The sequence below is a fragment of the Leopardus geoffroyi genome, chromosome D4 (assembly GCF_018350155.1).
Source record: "Leopardus geoffroyi isolate Oge1 chromosome D4, O.geoffroyi_Oge1_pat1.0, whole genome shotgun sequence".
NCBI classification, from domain to species: domain Eukaryota; kingdom Metazoa; phylum Chordata; class Mammalia; order Carnivora; family Felidae; genus Leopardus; species Leopardus geoffroyi.
In genome coordinates this window covers 68,692,400-68,701,371 of record NC_059342.1, presented here as the reverse complement: position 1 = coordinate 68,701,371, position 8,972 = coordinate 68,692,400, and positions in this window count along the sequence as shown.

Here is an 8,972-nt window from a genome sequence, read left to right as displayed (position 1 = left end):
CGGAAGACCGTGTAACTCTTGATCTCAGGGCCATGAGTTTGAGCTCCATGTTGGGTGTAGAGATTACTTAAAAAAAGAAAGAAAGAAAGAAGGGTACCTGGGTGGCTCAGTCAGTTAAGTGTCCAACTCTCGATTTCAGCTTGGGTCAAGATCTCATGGTTCTGTGAGTTCAAGCCCTGAGTCAGGCTCTATGCTGATAACATGGAACCTGCTTGGGATTCTCTTTCTCCCTCTCTCTTTGTCTTTCTCTCTCTCTCTCTCAAAATAAATAAATAAACCGAGAGAAAGAAAGAAAGAAAGAAAGAAAGAAAGAAAGAAAAGAAAGGAAAGAAGAAAGAAAGAAAGAAAGAAAGAAAGAAAGAAAGAAAGAAAGAAATTTTTAAAAATAGGCTTCACACCTCGTGCCAGACACTTAATCGACTGAGCCACCCAGGAGCCTCCCCAAATGTTTTTTTTTTTTTTTTAAATAAATAAATCCACTCATCAGCTTCCTTCTGCTCTGAAGTGGTGGCAGCCTTCCTGGGACTGTACCCACTCCTTCAAGGGCAGGGGTGGGTACTTTCTTCGGTTCTCCTCACCCCAGACTTTCTCAAGGTGCCATCGTTCATCAATTAACTGCTGGCGGAACTCTTATCCAGAATTCTGGATGCGAGATAACTCAACAGCAAGTGGGAAAACAGCCTAAGTATCCATTGATAAATGACAGGTAAACAAAATATGGTATAGAAATACAATGGAATATTATTCAGCCTTAGAAAGGAATGCCATTCTAGCACCGGCTACATCACGAATAGACCTTGAAGACATTAGACTAAAATAAGCCTGCCACAAGAGGACAGATATTGTATGATTCCACTCCCGCAGGGTATACAGAGCAGCCAAACTTCTACAGAAAGGAAAGTAGAGGTCACCAGGGGGTGGGAGCAGGGGGAAATAGAGGGTTAGTGTTCAATGGGTGTGGAGTTTCGGTTTGGGAAAATGAAAAAGTTTTGGAGATGGATGGCGGTGATGGTTGCACAACAATGTGAATAGACGTTATAACACTGACCTGTACAGCTAATAGTGCCTAAAATGGTAAATTTTATGTTATGTGCATTTTTACCACAATTTTGAAAAAAAAATTTATGTCTTTTAGTAGCTGATTGGATCAACTGAGGTTGATATCCAGGCAATGGAATGTTATTCAAACGGTACAAAAAATGAAGCTATTAAGCCAGGAAAAGACATGGAGGAGCCTTGAATGGATATTCGTGAGCATAAGAAGCCAATTGGAAAAGGCTACATATTATATGACTCCAACACCTGACATTCTGGAAAAGGCAAAAGTATGGAGACAGTAAAAAGATCAGCGGTTGCCAGAAGTCAGGGGAGGGGAGAGGGACAAAGTAGGCTGAGCACACAGGATCTTTAGGGCACTGCTATAATGGTGGATACATGTCATTATACATTTGTCTAAATTCATAGAATGTACAACACTGAGGGTGACCTGTAATGTAAACTATGGACTTTGGATAATTATGTGTCAATGTAGGTTCATCAGTTGTTACAAATGTGCCACTCGGATGGGTAATGTTGATAACAGGAGAGGCTGTGCATATGGGGGGCCAGGGATGAGAAACCAAAAAAAAAAAATTTTTGAGAGACAGAGAGAGAGAGCGCGTACGCACAATTTCGGGGGGGGGGGGGGAGGATGGGTGGGCAGAGGGAGAGGGAGACACAGAATCTGAAGCAGGCTCCAGGCTCTGAGCTGTCAGCACAGTGCCCAAAGCGGGGCTCAAACTCAAAAACAGTGAGATCATGACTTAGCCGAAATCAGATGCCTAACCGACTGAGCCACCCAGGTGCCCCTAAAAACAAAATTCTTTAAAAAAAATGTGGTGGGACAGGGATGCAAACAGGAGCTTTCCTGCTCCCACAGATCTCCCTGTCTAGTTGAGGAGACAGATAAACCGGCAGTTACTGAGCCATGATCTCATTTAATGGGTGGCTGTAGGTGTCTCAGACTGGCCTTTCTCCTGCCCAGAGGGCAGAAGGTTTTCTAGAGGCAGGCAGTCCCTTCCATGTGGGGAGGCCTGCAACCTGGGTGTGGCCTTCTATCTCTGTGCATACCCCTGACGTCAATGGAGAAGTCCCTTCCAATAAGACTGGTAAGCCGACGGCCAACCTTTCCTGCCCTCACAGACCGTGGTAGCTATCAGCTCTTCCATTGGAATTCACATCTGTGAAGCACGCTTTGACCTTAACAGAAACGAATGTCATTGAACTAGACACTCCCTCGCACACTCTCCAATGACCTGCTCCTGAGTTTCTAACTCAGACCATGGCCCCGCTTCCTCTTTTCATGCAACCTCCTCCTACTTTCTTTCCAAAACTCTCAAATCTGTCTTGACCTTTTCTTGCCCTCTTCCAGGGCCTTAGGCGGAGAGGGCTGCCTGGGTGTCAGCAGGACCTGATTCCCACAAGTCCTTCAGTTCACCCAGGCCGGTCCCGGGGCTGGAGTCAGAAGTGAGAGTAAGATGCCCTGAAGCTTTAGGGACGAGATATGCAAAACCAAAAAGAGAAAGGATGGCTGTTCCAGAGCAAAATTAAATTTGACTCAGGATTAAGATAATCTAAAGAAGGAATGTGCCCAACAGAAGTGGCTGAGGGCAAGAAGGAAAAGAGTGTCAGCCTGGGATTTACCGTAAGAACAGATTGATTCATTCATTTAACAAACAGTTACTAAACCCTTCACCAAATGCCAAGCGCTGTCTTAGGGAGGAGGACATTGAATCAAACAGACTGGAGTCCTGCTCTTACGGAGCTTGTATTCTAGGGAAGGAGTCAGGCAATTAAAAAAAAAAAAAAAAAAAAAAAAACTAAGAAAAATAAATGATATGTCAGATGATGACAAGTGATGTGGAGAAAACGAAGTCAGCAAGAGGAATGGAGATTTCCAGGTGTGGAAGGTGGGGATTGCAATATTTTATAGGCCTGTTGGGCCAAGAAGCTGGTACTTGAGCAAAGATGGGGAGAATCTGCCATTTGGATGCCTGGGGAAAAGCGTCCTAAGGCGAGGAAACTGCAGACGCAAAAGAGGAAAGGTGGGAGAACACGGGGAATTTGGAGGAACACAAGGGGGTGGGTGCCAGAAGGGAGTCTGCAGGTGGCGGGCAGGGGTTGGGGTCCCAAAACAGGGAGCTAGGTTGTCTAGAGCCTTGCAGACCACGGCAAAAAGACTTGGTGAGACTCAGAGGTAGATCCCAGCACTGTTCAGGGACAGGTCCACACACTGGTGGATTTTGAGCCTTCCCCTCCCGGGAGTGGGATGGGTATACCAGTCTGGTGGGGGCTGATACCTTCAAAGACTAAAGGCCCATAATTGACCTCCTGCTTGGATTTTAGACCTAGGAGGTAACCTTCAAGTCATACCCTGCCTGCCCATGGACAGGTCCTCCAGAGGGAGAGAATGCTAGCAACTAGGATGTTGTTCTTACTGTGACATTTGTGCTTTTCACTGTAAATCAATTTTTAATATGGCATGGCATGGTATAAACCAATATGATGTAACACAACATAAGTATTCCATATCCTAGAACCTGGATAATGTGATTCTACTTCCAAGAGTTGAAGCAGCCCTAAACAGATGGCCTAATCCAATCTCTAAATCTGCCATGACCCTGGGCTAGACCCCCCAGGCCACAGTGTCCTCTACACAATTAGGCCACTTTGTGAGGCCTCTCAACAGGCAGGCAGCTGCACGTCTCACACACCGTATTTCATCAAATTTAGTCTGCCAACAAATTTTTATTTATTTATATATATTTTTAAGATTCTATTTATTTTTTTAAAGTTTTATTTATTTAAATAATCTCTACACCCAACATGGGGCTTGAACGCAGGACCCTGAGATCAAGAATCCAATGCTCCTCTAATGGAGCCAGTCAGGTGCTCCTAAGATTTTATTTTTAAGTAATCTCTATACCCAACGTGGGGCTCGAACTTACAACCCTGAGATCAAGACTTGTGTGCTCCACCGACTGAGCCAGCCAGGTGTTCCCAGCAAATTTTTAGTGTTACCATTATTTTGGGTACCACCAAGAAAGAAAAACTGTTGCTAACTACATCATGACACATTGCCTTCTTATCAGTGGGAATTTAAATTTTATACTTAGTGAAAGAGTTCTTCTGAACTTACTTAGAAATACATTTTGAGGGGCACCTGGGTGGCTCAGTTAGTTGAGCATTGGGCTCTTGATTTTGGCTCAGGTCATGATCTCACGGGTTTGTGGGTTTGAGCCCGGCATCGGGCTCTGTGCTGACAGCTCTGAGCCTGAGCCTACTTGGGATTCTCTCTCTCTCTAAATAAATAAATAAATAAATAAACTTTTTAAAAAATACATTTTGATATCACTTATCACTCTTGTGCATATTATACATATTTATATATAAAATCAATTGATTAAGGCATTAACACATCATGACTAGCACCTGTCCAGTAGCAATTGTAAAAGCCATTGATTGTAATGCCTATCCCAGTTTTAAAGATGTTAAAGTATGGGGCGCCTGGGTGGCGCAGTCGGTTAAGCGTCCGACTTCAGCCAGGTCACGATCTCGCGGTCCGTGAGTTTGAGCCCCGCGTCGGGCTCTGGGCTGATGGCTCAGAGCCTGGAGCCTGTTTCCGATTCTGTGTCTCCCTCTCTCTCTGCCCCTCCCCTGTTCATGCTCTGTCTCTCTCTGTCCCAAAAATAAATAAAAAAACGTTGAAAAAAAAAATTAAAAAAAAAAAGATGTTAAAATATGAAAAACAAAAACAACAACAATACAAAAAAAAAAAAAAACTGTGTTGTACAATGAAGATAACACAAGCTATCCCTTTCTCACAGACTAGTGCCTGGCACACAGCGCCTATTCCATCAGTGTTTATAGGCTTGCCATTGGTTTATGACATGCTCCAGGCCAGTATAGAGTGACAGTGGTCTTTTCTGTATTGCCCTGGACTTCTCACGTGTGTTCAAGGCTTCCAGAAGGACAGGTTGGCACCAAGGCCATCTACGGAGGGCCTGGGGCCTCAGAGAAGGTCCTGGTTTCCTGGTGAACAAGAGGTCCAGGAATGAGATGGTTCCAAGGCAGATAGGAGGTGGATGTGAAGTTCTTCAAATCCCCAGACGTTCAGCAGAGTCCAGCTGAAGGATGGGCTTCAGAGCACAAAACCTTAGCACTTGGAAGTAGGTTTTTAGTTATGTGTAAATTTTGGAGCCCACGTCCAGAAACGGCAACGATTATTGTGCTCTGTGCTCTGTCTCCTACTCCCTCTCAGTTAAGTGTAAGGTGGAAATGGGGACTATTTTTTGGATAGTGAGAGACAGCGAAACGGTTATAACCTAAGGGAAATAATTATGCGTTCGGGCCAGAAATGACCCACTGTGTCTCCGTGTGAATGTAATGTTGTTTGAATGAGCTGAACTAAATCCAGTTTGGCTGATCTTGAATTTGCAACACTCTCTTGGCTATCCTGAGCCTTACTCTGTGCACGGAGGAGTTTGCCAAACTCAGGTGGGTTCCGCCAGCCCAGATACCTGCCATCGTATACAAGAGGCGGGAGAAGGAGGCTTAACTGTGTCCTGGGAAGAGTCCTGGATTCACAGGCAGGGGCAGCGTGAGCCTGCTGGGGCTCCCTGTGTAAAATGGGGACTGGAAAAACCTCCCAAGGGACCGGGGTGGCAGTGCACCATCATTTAGCAACCCTTCGAGCAGGGGGACCCCACAGTGGCTGAGTTAACCCTTTAGGTGTTGGATCATAGGAAGGGATTCCGGGGGAGAAACCAGTGTGGTAAGGAGTACTCAGGACAGTTGCTATTTATTTACCAACTGCTACAATATTAATATAATATGAATGGCACCCTGTCTACGGACTTCAAAGATCAGATGAGATCGTGCAGATGAATGCACTGGTGACTGAATAAGAGAATGGGCATCTTGGGCTGTGCTCATGAGGCAAGAATACTGTCATCCAGTAAGTATTTACTGAACATCTACAACGTGCCCGTTTTTGTGCCAGGTGCTGAAGATCAAAAGCTGATTCAAAGGAGCTCTTCTTTCAAGAGCCCCCTTGGGACAGTAAGTGATGGCATGGGAAGGGCCTCCCCACTGCAGGGGACTTTGTGAGCAAAGACACAGAAGCAAAACAACAGAAAGCAAAAGCAAGCTACAAAAACAAAAGCAAAAACGAGACAAAAAACAACAAAACAAAACAAAACAAAACACACACACAGGCAAGCAAACAAAAAGCAGCTTCCCTTGCTCTCGAAGCTACAAGCTGTCATTTTGGTCAGCATAAAGTTTGAGGCTGGCAGTGGCAAGACGCGGAGTGCACGGGGGCATAAGTGACGGCGGGCCTAGCGCTGCTCCATGGCAGAGGGAAGGATGGACAGTGGCAGGTTATTTTCACGCTCCAATAGTCACTCGGGTAGGAGTGTGAGAAGGGGACTAAGAGTGGAGGCCCTGAGGCCATTTAGGGAGCGGTTGCAATAATCCAGGCAATAATGATACAGCCAACTCTAAATTGGTAGAATAAGTAAAAAAAGATGAATTGTTCTGGTTGTGTGGTTTTTTTGAAATGGAAGAGTAACCGAGAAAGGAGACCAAAACTGGAGCAGGGAACCTAGGGCTCGAGAGAAAGCGATATATTAAAGAAATACTTGGAGGTGAGGTTAGGAGGATGGGGAGACCATAGAAGAAGGGTAAGGGAGGGGGGCGCCAGGGTGGCTCAGTCGGTTAAGTGTCCAACTCTTGGTCTTGGCTCAGGTCATGATCTCACAGTTCGTGGGTTCGAGCCTCATGTCAGGCTCTGTGCTGGCAGCACAAGTCTGCTTGGGATTCTCTGTCTCCCTCTCTTTCTGCCTCTCTCTCTCAATCTCTCTCTTTCAAATTAAATAAATAAACATTTAAAAAAAAGAAGAAAAAGAAGAAGGGAGAGAGAATAGTCAAGGGGAACTCCCAGGTTTCTGGGCTGAGTGACCAGAGGCAACAGTGTTACCAAGATCAGGAATGAGAAATCCCTGGACATCCAGGTGGGAAAGCCTTTCTCCCCAGAAAGTCCCACTGGCCTTCCCAAGATTTGCTTTGGGTCCCACTCTCTGAGCTGTGAGCCAAGAAAGATAATTCCAGGGATTCCAATTACTTTATCGCGATCTTTGTTTTAATGAGTTCAGTTTGTGGTTTCGAAAGTTGATAAGGACTCTGCCCAGCATGTCATTTTTTCCCCGTTAGCACTGAGGGGTAGCCTATGTACAGAAAAGTGCATGAATCCTACGTGTCTAGCGAAAAAAGCATGCCATTCTGATGGTATTAAAGACCTTCACAATATAACAGGTGTGCACGTGCACACACACACATACGTACACACATGCGTGCAACACACGAAAATAGAAGCCAGGCTCCTCTCCGTGAACCCTCGTTTCAAGAGGATGGACTTTGAGCAGGCCTGAGTGTGACAACACCATGAAGCCCAATCACCCTCCTTCACATGGACCTTAAGACCCTTTGGGATCTGCCCCCTGCCCCCTTCTCCCTCATCTATTGCCAGCACCACCACCCCCATCCCAAACCCAGCCCTGGCCTCACTTAGCTCAGCGCCCTCCATCCCAACTGCTCACCGATCTCTCCACACCTGCCACGCACCCCATGCCTACCCCTACTCCCTCACAGATCCATCCAGTAGATTCTCTGTAGGCCTGTTTGAGGCTTCCTCCTCCTCTGTGAAGCCCTCCTCCTCTATTCTCCTATACCCCACCCCACCCCAACATACACACACACACACACACACACACACACACACACACACACCCCTATTGTGTCTCATTTTCTTTCTAAGCTCTATAATAGCACGGTTACACTGCAGTCTCTCCCCACTAAGTGTGAATATACCTTAACTACCATTGAGCCACCACCGATCATCCAACAAATGTCTGTCTAGGAAGAAAGGAGGGAGGCGATGGAGAAAGGGAAGAAGGAAAGAAGGAAGGGAAGAAGGGAGTGAGGGAGGAATATGTGAGAGAATCTTCTTTTTAAAAATATTTTGAATATTTATTTTTGAGAGAAAGAGAGAGAGCGGGGGAGGGGCAGAGAGAGCAGGACAGAGGATCTGAAGCAGGCTCTGTGTTGTCAGCACTGCTCAATTCAGGGCCGGAGCCCCAAGAACCGTGAGATCGTGACCTGAGCCACGGTCACGATCTCACCTTCGTGTTATGAAGTTGGACACTTAACTGACTGAGCCACCCAGGCACCCAGAGAGAATCCACTTGGATTCTCAGTTCCTGAGCCTAACACAAGTGTGCGAGCTAAAAAAGGACAGGCACCGGAGGCCCAGGTCTGAGTTTGAAGTCTTACAACTGACCAACTGAGGATCACGGGCAAAATCCGTTAACTTCTCTGAGCCTCAGATTCCTCCCATTCTTCAAGTGTCCATGATCCTCAAGCCAAGAATTTAGAATCATAATAAATAGTACGTTAGAGACCTTGTTCTTCTATTTCCGCCATCTCTCATTTGGTCTCCACTCATGTGAATAGAGACTGATGCAAAACACATTTCTTTTCTTTTCATTCTTTACACGCTGAAATGTAAAACTGAGAGACAGAGGAAGGAAAGAAACAAGAGATGCTGAGTTCTTTCTGCACATGATACAATAAAGTTCAATAATAAGGGTTTTAATTGTTCTACACAAGAGCTGCGTCAATAGCCCGGTTAGCGACTGCCCATTGGCCCGTTCTCTTTTTCTACAAGGTCATGAGATGTGCGCACTCTCTCGAGGGTAAACTGAACTAACCACCCTGCATCAGTCACTCTTTTTAATGAGGCTCCCCCATTCAGACCCCATTTTCTTGTACACAATTCATTTTATTAAACGGCTGCAGCTGCAATTAGGAGTGGGAGGATCCAGGCATGTGTTTGGGTTCGAGATGCGTCTCGTGTGATTTTTCAAATACTTTGG